Genomic DNA, 19350 nt, shown 5'->3' on the forward strand with positions numbered 1-19350 from the left:
TGCGTTTTGCTTTTATCATATCGCACGTCTTACCACTTGAATTTTTTCCGCCTTTGCCAATGTCCCTCAAATTTCCGTCCTTCGATTGCTCTGCTGGATCGCGTCAACTGTTCATGGGGCAGACGGGTAATAACGTTCGGAGCTTATTTTGTTGTTGTTAACTGACCTCATGCCCGCCTTACACAACAACCGTATCGTCCCTACAAACTAAACGATGTTTCCGCCCGGGATCGAACCGGGGGCCTTCCGCGTGTTAGGCGGATGTGATAACCACTACACCACGGAGACAGCCGATTGCTCCTGATGGGCCGGCTGGTCGGAAGACAGGAGCCGACCGACTGACCTCGACTTGACCAGCTCTTCGGGAGCGGGTGCACCTCAAGTGAAGGCTGACCAGTCGGTCAGCCATGGCGTCCCAACTATTGACGTCATGTTGGAGTACTACCGGAGCTGTAGCCCAAGTGGTAGAACGCTCGCTTGGCGTGTGATGGGTATGAGGGTCGATAGCCCGCAGCTCCAGAAAGTGAGTTTTTGGGTCTATATTTCAGGGAATGTTTTACACTAGAAAATATTAAAATAAGCATAGGATGAGATGAAACAAACACTTGTATACCTACTAGTGTCCTTTTAGGTAGAAAAGACTGCTATAGACAACACCGTGTCCCTTTAAAGTAAATATGGTCCTCGACATAATTATCTATTTACGTCATCATACCTAGCACAGCGTGATTGAGAACCAATTGGTAGCCATCACATCTGAAAATCATGCTCACGAATGCCAGAGATGAACGACTTGATCCTTTTTCTTGTGTTTGCCATTGGTCGCCGCATTGGCTGTGGAGTCAAGATATTTGAAAGACGTCATGTTGACGTCATAAATACCAAGGTGACCTTGAAATACTCTTCCCAAAATAGTCTTCCCATTTGCACAGGTGTGTGGATCAGAAACTAGATTGGTTAGATTTGCAGAAGGGAGGGCTGTGAACTACACTAAATGATCTTTAAAAGTGACTATTTCAGCTACCTCTTCCGCCCCAGAAATCACAACAGTCTCTACACTGCGTGTGCTAAGTGATGACAACTACACCACGGAAACAGCGGGCGCCTCCTGATGACCCGACAGGTCGGGAGGCAGGGGCCGACCGACTGACTTTGATATGGCCAGCTCTCCGGGAGTGTGTCCACCTCAAGTCAAACCTGATTATTCAGTTAGCTATGACGTCCCAACTTCTGACGTCATGTGTCAAAACCACCGGGGCTGTAGCTCAAGTGGTAGAGCGCTCGCTTAGCATGTGAGAGGTACGGGGATCGATACCCCGCAGCTCCAAACAGTGCATTTTAGCGTTAACATGTAGTCAGAGACTCGGGTTGGGGAGGGAAATTAGCTAAGAAGGGGAAGCACAACAAACTCGGCGGGTGATCTACAGAGGGATGCTTTTTTGAGACATGCTTTTTGAAGTTCTAGTCCACTCCATGCCAGGTTATCTCCACTTTTTCAATTGGTTCGAGTTCATTTGCTGGAAGGCTGAAATTGTTTACGATTTTGCCATGAAAAATGTCATAAAAATGTTTCTCTCAACAAAACAAAGGTGAAAAACTGCGTGGGAGATGTATTTGCCCCCCCCCCCCTGGCAAAAAGAAAGGGGCCAGTTACCCACTCGCTTACCCAGGCCACCTCTCCAGTGGTGTGCGGAAACCTAAAGATAATAATAATTGGCGCTGCGTGGTATCGATCCCCGTACCTCTCACATGCAAAGCGAGCGCTCTACCACTTGAGCTACAGCCTCGGCGCATCTCACAAATGCCGTCGATAGCTGGGACGCCATGGCTGAACGACTGGTCAGCCTGCACTTGAGGTGGACCCACTACAAAAGAGCTGGTATGTCGAGGTCAGTCGGTCGGCTCCTGTCTCCCCACTGGCCGGCTCATTAGGAGGCATCAGCTGTGTCCGAGTTGTAGTGGTTATTACAACCGGCTCACATACGGAGGGTCCTGGCTCAATCCTGGGAGGAAGCAGCCTTTGGCATGTAGAACTGCTGCGGTGGTTATTGGGCAATTTCTGTACCAAGTTAGTCAACAGTAGGCATATTGTGTCACCATGCTACTAGCCGTCTGCCCAATGGGCAGTTGGCGTGATCTGCAACAACAATCGGGAGGCGAAAAGTTAAGGGGCATTGTGAAATGACAAAAAAGCAATCTCTCAGGCAGTCAAGCAGGATGAAAGTTAAATGTGCGTGGACAAAACTGAAATAAGTTAAGTGCCAAGAGGCCAAAAGAATGCAAGTAAGTTCCGAAAAGCCACCTGAGATAGAAGTCAAGGGAACTAGAAGTCATGTGGACATGTGCGATCATATTATACAACAATTTCCCTCCCAACGTAAATGAACGCCCGTTGTCCCATCTTGGGGACGGGACTGTACCGACAATCAAACCGGTTGACAGCCCCATGCTGTGAGCCTATTGCACCGAATGACATAAAACCTTCAGCGTTTGATGCCACTTGGTCGATGACTTTTCCTTTCCAGCCAATGGTGACTTTTAGTTTGGTGAAAGATTCCCAAAAAGGTATTTAAAAAAAACGAAAAAATGTATTTTCAGACCACCCATGCTCCGAGATTTTGGCACTGATGACCATGAAACCTTCATCAATTGATATTGTGTTGCAGTGTTGTTGTTGTGATATTGATATGTGTCATAATCGATAATTCGGCACAAACCACCAAAGTTGGCTGCAGACATTCCCATGCTCCAAGCCTATGGCACCGAACACCACGAAGCCTTCACCGTTCGATGCGCCTTAGTCGATATACTATCGTGTCCGGAATGTGGAATCCGAGTCCGGTCAAAGATCACCCAAAATAGCCGAAGTAACCAATTTTTCTGCAGAATCACCAAATATATACCTTTGACCTAAAATCTTTTGACCTGACTCAAGGTCACCATGTTCTGGGAATGATAACATATCGACTATGGCGAATCGATTGGTGAAGGTTTCGTGGTGATCGGTGCCAAAGGCTCTGAGCATGTGGTTGTCTCCAGCCAATTTCGGCTGTTTTCCATTTTTAGTGACCTATGACCTGACTCAACGTCGCCATGTTTGTCAAGGCCAGCAAGGCCACATGCCCCCTGATTTTCCACATTTCAATCGTTGCCCGAATAACGCCAAAAATCGCAATTTCTGTACCAAGTTAGTCAACAGTAGGCATATTGTGTCACCATGTTCCTAGCCGTCGGCCCAATGGGCAGTTGGCGTGATCTGGAACAACAATCAGGAGGTGGAAAGTTAAAGGGCACTGTCAAATGACAAACAAGTAAGCTGTCAGGCAGTCAATCAGGATAAAAGTTAAACGCGCATGGACAAAACTGAGATGAATCAGGTGCCAAGAGGCTAAAAGAATGCAAGTAAGTTCCGAAAAGTCACCTGAGCCAGAAGTCAAAGGAGACAGAAGTCAACTGGACGTGTGCGATGATATTATACAAGTTCCCTCCCAGCGTGAATGAACGCCCGTTGTCCCATCATGGGGACGGGACTACATGGCGAATCAAACCGGTTGACAGCCCCATGCTCTGAGCCTCATGCACCGAATGACATGAAGCCTTCTGCATTCGATGGCACTTGGTTGATAACTTTTCCTTCCCAGACAATGTTGACCTTTAGTTCGGTGAAAGATTACCAAAAATATAAAAAACGAAAAAATATATTCCCAGACCCCCCATGCTCCGAGTCTTTGGCACTTATGACCATGACACCCTCACCAGTTGATGCGCCATAGTCGATATCCTATTCTTCTCAGAATATGGTGATCTTGGATTAAGTCAAGGTCACCAAAATTCAGCACAAACCACCAAAGTTGGCTGCAGACAACCCCATGCTCCAAGCCTATGGCACCGAACAGCACGAAACCTCACCATTGGATGCGCCTTAGTCGATATGCTATCGTTGCCAGAATGGGGAACTTGAGTCCGGTCAAAGGTCACCCAAAATAGCCAAAATTTCCAAAATTACTGCAGTGTCAGCAAACCTATACCTATGAAATGTGACCTTTGACCTGACTCAAGATCACCATATTCTGGAAAGGATAAGAGAGTGACTATGGCGACGCGATTGGTGAAGGTTTCGTGGTGAACATATGGTGGCATATGGTTGTCTCCAGCCAAATTCGGCGATTTTCCGTTTTGAGTGTCCTATGGCCTCACTCAATGTCATCATGTTTGTCAAGGTCACCAAGGCCACATGTCCCTTGAATTTCGAAATTTCAATCGTTGTCCCGAATAGCCGTTAATGTGGAAATCAGGTGATTGCATCTGAATCCAATGTGTCTAACGTTGACTCATTTGTGCTGGTGTTGCACTATAAACGTAGGGCTTATGCTGACTAAACGATGTTTCCGCCCGGGATCGAACCGGGGGCCTTCCGCGTGTTAGGCGGATGTGATAACCACTACACCACGGAAACAGCTAATGCGGCGTGGTGAGCCTACTCGTCGGGAGACAGGAGACAACCGGCTGACCTCGATATGGCCAGCTCTTCGGGACGTGTCCGCCGCAAGTGAAGGCTGACCGGTCGGTCAGCTGTGGCGTCCCAACTTTGCACATCATCTTTGAGTACCACCGGGATTGTAGCTCAAGTGGAAGAGCGCTCTCTTATCATGTGGGAAATACAGGGATCGAAGCCTCGTATTTTTTATTTGTTAAATTGGATCCGAACGGTTTGAATGGATGGATTTTTATGATCAGCACTCTCGCTAAACAGTGCTTGTTGTGTGAGCCCTGACCCCCACCATCTGATCGTGCAAATCCAGGCAACGGCAAAATTAAGTGGCGAAAACTAAACGTGCCGTAATGCTCGCCACGGTCCGTCCTGCCCTCTGACGTCAACTCACATTTAGCCCCACCGTTGCCACCGGCCGCAGGCCATATCTGCCAAGGGCAAATAGCGAGGGCCTTAAAGGAACTCGAACCCACCCTGCCACGGGTGGGCGGATCGGAAGGCAGGCGCTCTAACCAACGGAGCCACCGGAACGGGCTCGTAGCTCCAAATCGTGAATTTTTCATCCTCCCTCCCCACCCTGACAGACGTTCGGGGTGGGGGAAGGGGAATGAGAGATAAAGGGGAAGCACATCATGCACAAATGTGTATTCATCCTACCATTCACTGCATACATACTCGGTGTTAGCTTTAAGAACAATTCAGGCGTTGCAGTCCATATTTAAAAGTATAAGAAACATATTTGCCAGTGGCTTCTGCCCTTTCCAGTTTTTGGCCTTTACGTAATACAGGGTATTGACTTCTTGCGTTTCACTTTTATCATATCGCACGTCTTGCCTCTTGAATTTTTTCGCCTTTGACAATGTCCCTCAAATTTCTGTCCTTTGATTGCTCTGCTGGATCTCGTCAGCTGTTCATGGGGCAGACGGGTGAAAACGTTCCGATCTTTTTCTTTTTTTTGTTAACTGACCTCATGTCCGCCTTACACAACAACTGTATCGTCCCTACAAACTAAACGATGTTTCCGCCCGGGATCGAACCGGGGATGGGCCCGCTGGTCGGGAGACAGGAGCCGACCGACTGACCTCGACTTGACCAGCTCCTAGGGAGCGGGTCCACCTCAAGTGAAGGCTGGCCAGTCGGTCAGCCATGGCGTCCCAACTATTGACGTCATGTTGGAGTACTACCGGAGCTGTAGCCCAAGTGGTAGAGCGCTCGCTTCACGTGTGATGGGTACGAGGGTCGATAGCCCGCAGCTCCAGAAAGTGAGTTTTTGGGTTTATATGATAGGGAATGATTTACATTAGAAAATATTAAAATAAGCATAAGATAAGATGAAACAAACTCTGTTATACCCACTAGTATACTTTTAGGTAGAAAAGACTGCTATAGACAACACCGTGACCCTTTTTAGTAAATATAGTCCTCGAGATAATTATCTATTTACGTCATCATACCTAGCACAGCGTGATTGAGAACCAATTGGCAGCCATCATATCTGAAAATCATGCTCACGAATGCCAGAGATGAACGACTTGGTCCTTTTTCTTGGTTTTGCCATTGGTCGCCGCATTGGCTGTGGAATCACGGTACTTGAATGACGTCATGTCGACGTCATAAATACCGAGGTGACCTTGAAATATTCTTCCCCAAAATAGTATTCCCATTTGCACGGGTGTGTGGATCAGAAACTAGATCGGTTAGATTTGCAGAAGGGAGGGCTGTGAACCACACCAAATGATCTTCAAAAGTGGCTATTTCAGCTACCTCCCCCGCCCCGGAAATGACAACAGTCCCTACACCGCGTGTGGTAAGTGATGACAACTATACCACGGAAACAGCGGGCGCCTCCTGATGACCCGGCCGGTCGGGAGGCAGGGGCCGACCAACTGACCTTGATATGGCCAGCTCTCCGGGAGCGTGTCCACCTCAAGTTGAACCTGATTATTCAGTTAGCCATAACGTCCCAACTTTTGACGTCATGTGTCAAAACCACCGGGGCTGTAGCTCAAGTGGTAGAGCGCTCGCTTAGCATGTGAGAGGTACGGGGATCGATACCCCGCAGCTCCAAATAGTGCATTTTGGCGTTAACATGTGGGCAGAGACTCGGGGTGGGGAGGGAAGTTAGCTAAGAAGGGGAAGCACAACAAACTCGGTGGGTGATCTACAGAGGGACGCTCTTTTTGAAAGACATGCTTTTTTGAACTTCTAGTCCACTCTATGCCAGGTTATCTCCACTTTTTCAATCGGTTCGGGTTCATTTGCTGGAAGGCTGAAATCGTTTAAGTTTTGCTATGAAAAATGTCATAAAAATGTTTCTCTCAACAAAAAAAGTGAAAAACGGACTGGACGGGAGATGTATTTGCCCCCCACCCCCTTTGCAAATAGCAAGGGGCCAGCTACCCGCTCCCCTACCCTGGGCACCTCTCCAGGGGTATGCGGAAACCTAGAGATGCTACTTGGAGCTACGGGGTATCGATCCCCGTACCTCTCACATGCTAAGCGAGCGCTCTACCACTTGAGCTACAGCCCCGGTGGCTCTCACAAATGCCGTCAATAGCTGGGACGCCGTTGCTGACCGACTGGTCAGCCTGCACTTGAGGTGGACCCACTACAAAAGACCTGGTATGTCGAGGTCAGTCGGTCGGCTCCTGTCTCCCGACTGGCCGGCTCATTATGAGGCACCAGCTGTGTCTGAGGTGTAGTGGTTTTTACACCCGGCTGACATACGGAGGGTCCCCGGCTCAATCCTGGGAGGAAGCAGCCTTTGGTATGTAGAGCTGTTGCGGTGGTTATTGGGCAAGTTCTGTACCAAGCTAGTCAACAGTAGGCATATTGTGTCAGCATGTTCCTAGCCGTCTGCCCAATGGCAGTTGGCGTGATCTGGAACAACATTCAGGAGGTGGAAAGTTAAAGGGCACTGTCAAGTGACTAGCAAGTAAGCTGTCAGGCAGTCAATCAGGAAAAAATTAAACGCGCATGGACAAAACTGAAATGAGTCAGGTGCCAAGAGGCCAAAGGAATGCAAGTAAGTTCCGAAAAGTCACCTGAGCTAGAAATCAAAGGAGACAGAGGCCAAGTGGCCATATGCGATGATATTATACAAGTTCCCTCCCAACGTGAATGAACGCCCGTTGTTCCATCATGGGGACGGGACTATACGGCCAATCAAACCGGTTGACAGCCCCATGCTCCGAGCCTATTGCTTCGAATGATATGAAGCCTTCAGCGTTCGGTGCCGCTTGGTCGATAACCTATCCTTTCCAGACAATGGTGACCTTAAGTTTGGTGAAAGGTTACCAAAAATATAAAAAACGAAAAAATATATTTCCAGACCCGCCATGCTCCGAGCCTTTGGCACTGATGACCATGAAACCTTCACGAATTGACGTGCCATAGTTATCGACTGTGGCGAATCGATTAGTGAAGGTTTTGTGGTGATCGGTGCCAAAAGTTCTTAGCGTATGGTTGTCTCCAGCCAATTTCGATTGCTTTCCGCTTTTAGTGATCTATGACCTGACTCAATGTCACCATGTTTGTCAAGGCCACCAACGCCACATGCCCCTTGACTTTCCACATTTCAGTTGTTGTCCCGAATAGCGCCGACCGTTCACGTGGAAATCAGGTGATTACATCTGAATCCAATGTGTCAAACGTTGACTCGTTCGTGCTGGCGTTGCACTATAAACATAGGGTTTTTGCTGACTAGACGATGAATCCTCCCGGGATCGAACCGGGGGCCTTCCGCGTGTTAGGCGGATGTGAAAACCACTACACCACGGAAACAGCTAATGTGGTGTGATGAGTCTACTAGTCGGGAGACAGGAGACAACCGGCTGACCTCGATATGGCCAGCTCTTCGGGACGTGTCCGCCGCAAGTGAAGGCTGACCGGTCGGTCAGCTGTGGCGTCCCAACTTTGCACGTCATCTTTGAGTACCACCGGGATTGTAGCTCAAGTGGAAGAGCGCTCTCTTATCATATGGGAAATACAGGGATCGAAGACTCGTATTTTTTAGTTGTTAAATTTGATCCGAACGGTTTGAATAGATGGATTTTTAGGATCAGCACTCTAGCTAAGCAGTGCTTGTTGTGTGAGCCCTGACCCCCACCATCTGATCGCGCAATTCCAGGCAACGGCAGAATTTAGTGGCGAAAACTTAACGTGCCGTAATGCTCGCCACGGTCCGTCCTGCCCTCTGACGTCAGCTGACATTTAGCCCGACTGTTGCCACCGGCCGCAGGCCATATCTGCCAAGGACAAATAGCGAGGGTCTCACAGGAACTCGAACCCACCCTGCCACGGGTGGGCGGATCGGAAGGCAGGCGCTCTAACCAACTGAGCCACCGGGACGGGCTCGTAGCTCCAAATCTTGAATTTTTCATCCTCCCTCCCCACACTGACAGACGTTCGGGGTGGGGGAAGGGGAATGAGAGATAAAGGGGAAGCCCATCAAGCACAAAGGTGTATTCATCTTACCATTCACTGCACACGTACTCGGTGTTAACTTTAAGAACAATTCAGGCGTTGCAGTCAATATTTAACAGTGTAAGAAACATATTTGCCACTGGCTTCTGCCCTTTCTAGTTTATGGCCTTTGCGTAATACAGGACATTGACTTCTTGCGTTTTATTTTTATCATATCGCACGTCTTACCTCTTGCATTTTTTCGCCTTTGACAATGTCCCTCAAATTTACGCCCTTCCATTGCTCTGCTGGGTCGCGTCAACTGTTCATGGGGCGGACGAGTGATAACGTTATGATCTCTTTTTTTGGTTAACTGACCTCATGCCCGCCTTACACAGCAACCATATCGTCCCTACAACCTAAACGATGTTTCCGCCCGGGACCGAACTGGGGCCTTCCGCGTGTTAGGCGGATGTGATAACCACTACACCACGGAAAAAAGCTGACAGCTCCTGATGAGCCGGCTGGTCGGGAGACAGGAGCCGACCGACTGACCTCGACTTGACCAGCTCCTAGGGAGCGGGTCCACCTCAAGTGAAGGCTGACCAGTTGGTCAGCCATGGCGTCCCAACTATTGACGTCATGTTGGAGTACTACCGGAGCTGTAGACCAAGTGGTAGAGCGCTCGCTTTGCGTATGATGGGTACGAGGGCCGATAGCCCGCAGCTCCAAAAAGTGAGTTTTTGGATTTATATGACAGGGAATGTTTTACATTGGAAAATATTAAAATAAGCATAAGATGAGATGAAACAAACTCTTTTATACCTACTAGTATATTTTTAGGTAGAAAAGGCTGCTATAACCAACACCGTGTCCCTTTTTAGTAAACATGGTCCTCGAGATAATTATCTTTTCACGTCATCATACCTAGCACAGCGTGATTGAGAACCAATTAGCAGCCATCATACCTGAAAATCATGCTCACGAATGCCAGAGATGAACGAATTGATCCTTTTTCTTGTTTTTGCCATTGATCGCCGCATTGGCTATGCAATCACGGTATTTGAATGACGTCATGTTGACGTCATAAATACCAAGGTGACCTTGAAGTAGTCTTCCCCAAAATAGTCTCCCCATTTGCACGGGTGTGTGGATTAGAAACTAGATCGGTTAGATCTGCAGAAGAGAGGGCTGTGAGCTACACAAAATTATCTTCAAAAGTGGCTATTTCAGCTACCTCCCCTGCCCCAGAAATGACAACAGTCCCTACACTGCGTGTGGTAAGTGATGACAACTACACCACGGAAACAGCGGGCGCCTCCTGATGGCCCGGCCGGTCGGGAGGCAGGGGCCGACCGACTGACCTTGATATGGCCAGCTCTCCGGGAGCGTGTCCACCTCAAGTCAAACCTGATTATTCAGTTAGCCATAACGTCCCAACTTTTGACGTCATATGTCAAAACCAACGGGGCTGTAGCTCAGGTGGTAGAGCGCTCGCCTGGCATGTGAGAGGTGCGGGGATTGATACCCCGCAGCTCCAAGTAGTGCATTTTAGCGTTACCATGTGGGCAGAGACTCGGGGTGGGGAGGGAAATAAGCTAAGAAGGGGAAGCACAACAAACTCGGCGGGTGATAAAGCTACGACTTGGAGCTGCGGGCTATCGATCCCCGTACCTCTCACATGCTAAGCGAGCGCTCTACCACTTGAGCTACAGCCCTGGCGGCTCCCACAAATGCCGTCAATAGCTGGGACGCCGGGGATGACCGACTGGCCAGCCTGCACTGGGGGTGGACCCACTACATAAGAGCTGGTATGTCGAGGTCAGTCGGTCGGCTCCTGTCTCCCGCCTGGCCGGCTCATTAGGAGGCATCAGCTGTGTCCGAGGTGTAGTGGTTATTACATCCGGCTGACATACGGAGGGTCCTGGCTCAATCCCTGGAGGAAGCAGCCTGTGGCATGTAGAACTGCTGCGGTGGTTATTGGGCAATTTCTGGACCAAGTTAGTCAACAGTAGGCATATTGTGTCACCATGTTACTAGTCGTCTGCCTAATGGGCAGTTGGCGTCATCTGGAACAGCAATGAGGAGGTGGAAAGTTAAAGGGCACTGTCAAATGACAAACAAGTAAGCTGTCAGGCAGTCAATCAGGATAAAAGTTAAACGTGCATGGACAAACCTGAAATGAGTCAGATGCCAAGAGGCCAAAATAATGCAAGTAAGTTCCGAAATGTCACCTGAGCCAGAAGTCAAAGGAGACAGAAGTCAAGTGGACATGTGCGATGATATTATACAGCAATGTCCCTCCCAACGTGAATGAACGCCCGTTGTCCCATCATGAGGACGGGACTGTGCGGCCGATCAAACCGGTTGACAGCCCCATGCTCTCAGCCTAATGCACCGAATGACATGAAACCTTCAACATTCGATGCCACTTGGTCGATTAGTCTTCCTTTCCAGACAATGTTGACCTTTAGTTCGGTGAAAGACTATCAAAAATATAAAAAAAATGAAAAAATATATTCCCAGACCCCCCCCCATGCTCCGAGTCTTTGGCACTTATGACCATGACACCCTCACCAGTTGATGCGCCATAGTCGATATCCTATTCTTCTCAGAATATGGTGATCTTGGATTAAGTCAAGGGCACCAAAATTCGGCACAAACCACCAAAGTTGGCTGCAGACATCCCCATGCTCTAAGCCTATGGCACCGGACACTACGAAACCTTCACCATTCGCTGGGCCATGGTCGATATGCTATCGTTTCCAGAATGTGGAATTCGAGTCCGGTCAAAAGTCACCCAAATTAGCCAAAATCACCAAATTTACTGCAGAATCACCAAACAGATACCTTGGACGTGAAACCTGTTGACCTGACTCAAGATCACCTTGCTCTGGAAAGGATAAGATGTAGACTATGGCGAATCGATTGGTGAAGGTCTCGTGTTGATCGGTGCCAAAGACTCTGAGCATATGGTTGTCTCCAGCCAATTTCCGTGGTTTTCCGTTTTTAGTGACTTATGACCTGACTCAAGGTCATATGTTCATATGATCATATGGTCATATGTTCATATTTTCTCCCTTCTGGACTGCCCGTCTGACAACATGCCCATGACCCTTTAGCGAAACAATCTTTACTTTATCCGATGCAGCAACAGCAAAGCGTTACAATGCACAGTAACAGTAGGCATACATATATGTCTACAATGCACGTGCATAATGGATATCACCATTAATCTCCTATTTCCTGAACAATGCATGCCATAAATGCGTACATTTGCACCCCAATCTCTGGATGTCAGACGTCTATCGCCATACAAGTTCGGCTGTAGCTAGGTCACACTGTCTGGAGGATATACAACCTTGACAAGAAGCAGACAAATGCACAATGCTGTCATCCTCACGGAGACATGTATCAGACAGAGCCTTGCGCCAACATTCACGAATATACATCATGCATCCAAGCTTTAGATGAAGGAGCGTCACAATACACCTCCCAAGGCGGGGGGGGGGGGGGGGGGGGGGGGCTAAACCCCTAATGATTAAGCTTAAGCTTATGTGCATTCCTGCAGATCGCACGAAGTCCATAGGAGACAGCTCGGGTGAGTACTGAACGTTATCGTTAGTATCGTTTTTATCGAACGTTAACGTTAGTTCGGACATTCCTACGGGCTGGTGGGAAATCCTACTTCTGGACTGCCCAGACTGATGATTCTCCTGCTGATGGTAGCCTGAGATACTCCATCCCTCAAATAATGCCGACCAAAGACGCTCCTGGTGGTCTCCTGGCGGTTCAGGAAGCGCAACAGCTGAACCTGCTTCAGATGGTTGGTTGTCCTGTCTGGCCGATGGTGATTCGGCTCATCTCAAGTCTGATTGCGACCATGGGCTCTTGATGGTTTGCTGCTTTGTCCTCGAGGAATTTGTCTTCCAGGCTATCCCACATGAAGTCCAATGGCAAAAGATCGCGCGAGTGCGAAGTCACTGCATGGTAGCCTTAAGCCGATGGACACTGCAGGGGAATGCTCCTCCAACCAATTCAGTACAGCTAGTATCGTACGCAATTTCATATCGTCTTGACAGCTGACAACGAAGCTATTCTTAGTTCAACTTGCCGAGAGATGGCGGTGGTAGTGCTGGACGGGTTTGCTGAAGCAAATGTCGTTTTGTTCGTATTTTAATTCTTTCCCGTCGTGTTCTTTCATAGCTGTTCATGAGTCTGAGCTGTTCACTTCTGTTCGCATTCTCGGTTATGACACTATTCTTAGGTTTATAAATTACCCGTGTTATTCCTGTAATGATCATCAGACATGCCCAACATGTTGTATTACGTAGCACAAAACGTGATTGAAAACGGGAGAGGTATGCTAGCCTAATCTGTCTACTGATGACTAACTTCATGTTGACCATACACAACAACCGTAGCATTTCCACCAGCTAAATAGCGTTTGTGCCCGGGATCGAATGGAGGCCTTCGGCGTGTTAGGCGGACGCGATAACCACTTCACCACGGAAACAGCTGACAGCTGCTGATGAGCTGGCTGGTCGGGAGAGAGGAGCCGACCGACTGACCTCGACTTGACCAGCTCTCCGGTAGCGGGTCCACCTCAAGTGAAGACTGGCCGGTTGGGCAGTCATGGCGTCCCAACTACTGACGTCATGTTGGAGTACTACAGGAGCTGTAGCCCAAGTGGTAGAGCGCTCGCTTCGCGCGTGATAGGTACGAGGGTCGATACCCCGGAGCTCCGGAACGTGAGTTTTTGGGTTTATATGACAGGGGATGCTTTACATTAGAAAATATTAAAGTAAGCATGAGATAAGATTAAACAAGCTCACTTTTACCTGTTGGTATACTTTTATGTAGAAAAGGCTGCTCTAGACAACACCATGCCGCTTTTTAGTAAATATGCTCCTTGGCATCATTATCTATCTACGTCATGATGCCTAGCACGGCGTGATTGAGACCCAACTGGTAGCCATTATATCTGAAAATCGTGCTCACGAACGCCAGAGATGAACGACTTGATCACTGTATTGTTTTTGCCTTTGATCGCCGCATTGGTTGTCGAATCGCAGTATTTGAATGACGTTATTTTGACGCCATAAATACCAAGGTGACCTTGAAATACTCTTCTCCAAAATAGTCTTCCCATTTGCACGGGCTGTAGATCAGAAACTAGAGCGTCTAGATTTGAAGAAAGGAGGGCTGTGAACTACACCAAATGATCTTCAAAATGGCTATTTCAGTTACCTCCCCCCGCCCCAAAAACGACAACAGTCCCTTCAATATGTGTGAAGTGCTGACAACTGCACCACGGAAACAGCGGGCGCCTCCTGATAAGCCGGCCGGTCGGAAGTGCGGGGCCGACCGACTGACCTTGACATGACCAGCCCTCTGGGAGCGGATCTACCTCAAGTGAAGACTCACCAGTCAGTCAGCCATGACGTTGCAACTATTAATATAATTTTACATCACCTCCGGGTTTGTAGCTCATGCTGTAGAGCGCTCGCATTGCATGTGAGAGGTACGGAGATCGATACTCCGCAGCTCCAAATCGTGCAATCTTGCGTTTATAGTAACACATACTTCTGAATCAGTTAATTGGATCCTGACCCCTACATTTTCAATTAATAATCCTATAAATATACATATTCAAAGGTAGGTGTATTTACAAGAATATGTCGCCTCTTTCGCACGAGACATGAGTGCACTGACCTATAGTGCCTCTGGCCAGCTTTTGACCTCTTCGCCATCCCCAGCGTCTTTGTGCGTCTCGTCTCAGCCGAGAGCGTCAATCCAAGAGCGAGAATCTCAGCGTCTCGCTGAAGCCAAGAGGTACGCATGACCAAGCTCATTCAACGTCGTTGTCTTCCTTGCATGGAGTTTAAAGCCGGATGAGGAGGTGGTCAGACCATTACGTGCCTGCAGCCTATGGATATCATACTTGGTACAGGTTAAAACAGATGTTTAATGACAGCATACGTGCTGGCGCAATATCCTTACTTACGCCATTACAGCTGCTGTTTTCGTACGCTCGCGTCAATGACATCACGTGTTGTCACCACTTCCACTGCCGCGCTTTTGCAGGAGCTTTAGAGAGTAAACTGACAAGGTCCTGCAATTTGCCTACCTTTTCTGTTCATTGCGCACCCTGAAAGTCATGTGTTAAAGTTTCTTGTATGACTGCATCACTACCTAAGATTGTTTACCAATTACCGTGATGGACTGGGCATTTGAATTGCAAGTTTAGTGTTTTTCTCTTAAGCTAGAGTTTAATGCAGTGTGAACGTATCTTTGCAAAGTTGTCTTTTCAACAACTTACGATAAGTAGAATAAGTTTCGATATGGAATGAAGACAAGGTCCGAGCTGGGCTCGGCAGGGTTATCTTATCACGTGTTTTCTTCAACATTTTGTAATGTAAAACATTCCCTGTCATATAAACCCCAAAAACTCACGTTCTGGGGCTGCGGGCTATCGATCCTCGTACCCACCACACGCGAACCGAGCGCTCTACCACTTGGGCTACAGCTCCAGTAGTACTCCAACATGACGTCAGTAGTTGGGACGCCATGGCTAACCGACTGGTCAGCCTTCACTTGCGGCGGACACGTTCCCGAATAGCTGGTCATATCGAGGTCAGCCGGTTGGCTTCTGTTTCCCGACCAGTAGGCTCATCATGCCGCATCAGCTGTTTCCGTGGTACAGTAGTTATCACATCCGCCTAACACGCGGAAGGCGCCCGGTTCGATCCCGGGCGGAAACATCGTTTAGTCCGCAAAAGCCCTACGTTTATAGTGCAACACCAGCACAGATGTGTCATTATTAGTCACACTGCATTCAGATGCAGTCACCTGAGTTCCACATGAACGGCCGACGCTATTCGGGACAACGATTGCAATGTGGAAAACTTAAGGATATGTGGCCTTGGTGGCCTTGACAAACATGGTGACCTTGAGTCAGGTCATAGGATAGAATGGCCATAGTGACCTTGACATATGACCATATGTCGTATGTCATATATGTCATACAAGGACATATGACATATGACACACCAGTTCATATGAACATATGACCTTGAGTCAGGTCATAAGTCACTAAAAACGGAAACCACGGAAATTGGCTGGAGACAACCATATGCTCAGAGTCTTTGGCACCGATCAACACGAGACCTTCACCAATCGATTCGCCATAGTCTATATCTTATCCTTTCCAGAACAAGGTGATCTTGAGTCAGGTCAACAGGTTTCACGTCCAAGGTATCTATTTGGTGATTCTGCAGTAAATTTGGTGATTTTGGCTAATTTGGGTGACTCTTGACCGGACTCGAATTCCACATTCTGGAAACGATAGCACATCGACTATGGCCCAGCGAATGGTGAAGGTTTCGTGGTGTTCGGTGCCATAGGCTTAGAGCATGGGGATGTCTGCAGCCAACTTTGGTGGTTTGTGCCGAATTTTGGTGCCCTTGACTTAATCCAAGATCACCATATTCTGAGAAGAATAGGATATCGACTATGGCGCATCAACTGGTGAGGGTGTCATGGTCATAAGTGCCAAAGACTCGGAGCATGGGGGGGGGGGGCTGGGAATATATTTTTTCCTTTTTTATATTTTTGATAGTCTTTCACCGAACTAAAGGTCAACATTGTCTGGGAAGGAAGACTAATCGACCAAGTGGCATCGAATGTTGAAGGTTTCATGTCATTCGGTGCATTAGGCTGAGAGCATGGAGCTGTCAACCGGTTTGATCGGCCGTATAGTCCCGTCCTCATGATGGGACAACGGGCGTTCATTCACGTTGGGAGGGACATTGCTGTATAATATCATCGCACATGTCCACTTGACTTCTGTCTCCTTTGACTTCTGGCTCAGGTGACATTTTGGAGCTTACTTGCATTATTTTGGCCTCTTGGCATCTGACTCATTTCAGTTTTGTCCATGCACGCTTAACTTTTATCCTGATTGACTGCCTGACAGCTTACTTGTTTGTCATTTGACAGTGCCCTTTAACTTTCCACCTCCTCATTGCTGTTCCAGATGACGCCAACTGCCCATTAGGCAGACGACTAGTAACATGGTGACACAATATGCCTACTGTTGACTAACTTGGTCCAGATATTGCCCAATAACCACCGCAGCAGTTCTACATGCCACAGGCTGCTTCCTCCAGGGATTGAGCCAGGACCCTCCGTATGTCAGCCGGATGTAATAACCACTACACCTCGGACACAGCTGATGCCTCCTAATGAGCCGGCCAGTCGGGAGACAGGAGCCGACCGACTGACCTCGACATACCAGCTCTTATGTAGTGGGTCCACCCCAAGTGCAGGCTGGCCAGTCGGTCATCCCCGGCGTCCCAGCTATTGACGGCATTTGTGAGAGCCGCCAGGGCTGTAGCTCAAGTGGTAGAGCGCTCGCTTAGCATGTGAGAGGTACGGGGATCGATAGCCCGCAGCTCCAAGTCGTAGCTTTATCACCCGCCGAGTTTGTTGTGCTTCCCCTTCTTAGCTAATTTCCCTCCCCACCCCGAGTCTCTGCCCACATGGTAACGCTAAAATGCACTAATTGGAGCTGCGGGGTATCAATCCCCGCACCTCTCACATGCCAAGCGAGCGCTCTACCACCTGAGCTACAGCCCCGTTGGTTTTGACATATGACGTCAAAAGTTGGGACGTTATGGCTAACTGAATAATCAGGTTTGACTTGAGGTGGACACGCTCCCGGAGAGCTGGCCATATCAAGGTCAGTCGGTCGGCCCCTGCCTCCCGACCGGCCGGGTCATCAGGAGGCGTCCGCTGTTTACGTGGTGTAGTTGTCATCACTTACCACACGCAGTGTAGGGACTGTTGTCATTTCCGGGGCGGGGGAGGTAGCTGAAATAGCCACTTTTGAAGATCATTTGGTGTAGTTCACAGCCCTCCCTTCTGCAGATCTAACCGATCTAGTTTCTAATCCACACACCCGTGCAAATGGGGAGACTATTTTGGGGAAGACTACCTCAAGGTCACCTTGGTATTTATGACGTCAACATGACGTCATTCAAATACCGTGATTGCACAGCCAATGCGGCGATCAATGGCAAAAACAAGAAAAAGGATCAATTCGTTCATCTCTGGCATTTGTGAGCATGATTTTCAGGTATGATGGCTGCCAGTTGGTTCTCAGTCACGCTGTGCTACGTATGATGACGTGAAAAGATAATTATCTCGAGGACCATGTTTACTAAAAAGGGACACGGTGTTGGTTATAGCAGCCTTTTCTACCTAAAAGTATACTAGTAGGTATAAAAGAGTTTGTTTCATCTCATCTTATGCTTATTTTAATATTTTCCAATGTAAAACAATCCCTGTCATATAAATCCAAAAACTCACTTTTTGGAGCTGCGGGCTATCGACCCTCGTACCCATCACACGCAAAGCGAGCGCTCTACCACTTGGTCTACAGCTCCGGTAGTACTCCAACATGACGTCAATAGTTGGGACGCCATGGCTGACCATCTGGTCAGCCTTCACTTGAGGTGGACCCGCTCCCGAGGAGCTGGTCAAGTCGAGGTCAGTCGGTCGGCTCCTGTCTCCCGACCAGCCGGCTCATCAGGAGCTGTCAGCTTTTTCCGTGGTGTAGTGGTTATCACATCCGCCTAACACGCGGAAGGCCCCCAGTTCGATCCCGGGCGGAAACATCGTTTAGGTTGTAGGGACGATATGGTTGCTGTGTAAGGCGGGCATGAGGTCAGTTAACAAAAAAAGAGAGCATAACGTTATCACTCGTCTGCCCCATGAACAGTTGACGCGACCCAGCAGAGCAATGGAAGGGCGTAAATTTGAGGGACATTGTCAAAGGCGAAAAAATGCAAGAGGCAAGACGTGCGATATGATAAAAATAAAACGCAAGAAGTCAATGTCCTGTATTACGCAAAGGCCATAAACTGGAAAGGGCAGAAGCCAGTGGCAAATATGTTTCTTACACTGTTATATATTGACTGCAACGCCTGAATTGTTCTAAAGTTAACACCGAGTACGTGTGCAGTGAATGGTAGGATGAATACACCTTTGTGCTTGATGTGCTTCCCCTTTATCTCTCATTCCCCTTCCCCCACCCCGAACGTCTGTCGGTGTGGGGAGGGAGGATGAAAAATTCAAGATTTGGAGCTACGACCCCGTCCCGGTGGCTCAGTTGGTTAGAGCGCCTGCCTTCCGATCCGCCCACCCGTGGCAGGGTGGGTTCGAGTTCCTGTGAGACCCTCGCTATTTGCCCTTGGCAGATATGACCTGCGGCCGGTGGCGACGGTCGGGCTAAATGTCAGCTGACGTCAGAGGGCAGGACGGACCGTGGCGAGCATTACGGCACGTTAAGTTTTCGCCACTAAATTCTGCCGTTGCCTGGAATTGCGCGATCAGATGGTGGGGGTCAGGGCTCACACAACAAGCACTCCTTAGCTAGAGTGCTGATCCTA

The 19350-nt window shown here is 48.6% G+C and overlaps 4 non-coding genes across 4 annotated transcripts; 1 reads left to right on the plus strand and 3 right to left on the minus strand.

Annotated features, from left to right (window-relative positions):
- Positions 1–215: 215 nt before the first annotated feature.
- TRNAV-AAC (transfer RNA valine (anticodon AAC)) lies at positions 216–288 on the minus strand. Its single transcript has one exon. It is a non-coding gene; the product is annotated as a tRNA-Val (tRNA).
- A 4095-nt stretch (positions 289–4383) lies between these two features.
- TRNAV-AAC (transfer RNA valine (anticodon AAC)) lies at positions 4384–4456 on the minus strand. Its single transcript has one exon. It is a non-coding gene; the product is annotated as a tRNA-Val (tRNA).
- A 5907-nt stretch (positions 4457–10363) lies between these two features.
- On the plus strand, positions 10364–10436 carry TRNAA-GGC (transfer RNA alanine (anticodon GGC)). Its single transcript has one exon. It is a non-coding gene; the product is annotated as a tRNA-Ala (tRNA).
- Positions 10437–17463: 7027 nt separating this feature from the next.
- TRNAA-GGC (transfer RNA alanine (anticodon GGC)) lies at positions 17464–17536 on the minus strand. The gene has a single exon. It is a non-coding gene; the product is annotated as a tRNA-Ala (tRNA).
- Positions 17537–19350: the final 1814 nt, after the last annotated feature.

The sequence above is a fragment of the Pollicipes pollicipes genome, unplaced genomic scaffold (assembly GCF_011947565.3).
Source record: "Pollicipes pollicipes isolate AB1234 unplaced genomic scaffold, Ppol_2.1 Scaffold_3087;HRSCAF=3621_pilon_pilon_pilon, whole genome shotgun sequence".
NCBI classification, from domain to species: Eukaryota; Metazoa; Arthropoda; class Thecostraca; order Pollicipedomorpha; family Pollicipedidae; genus Pollicipes; species Pollicipes pollicipes.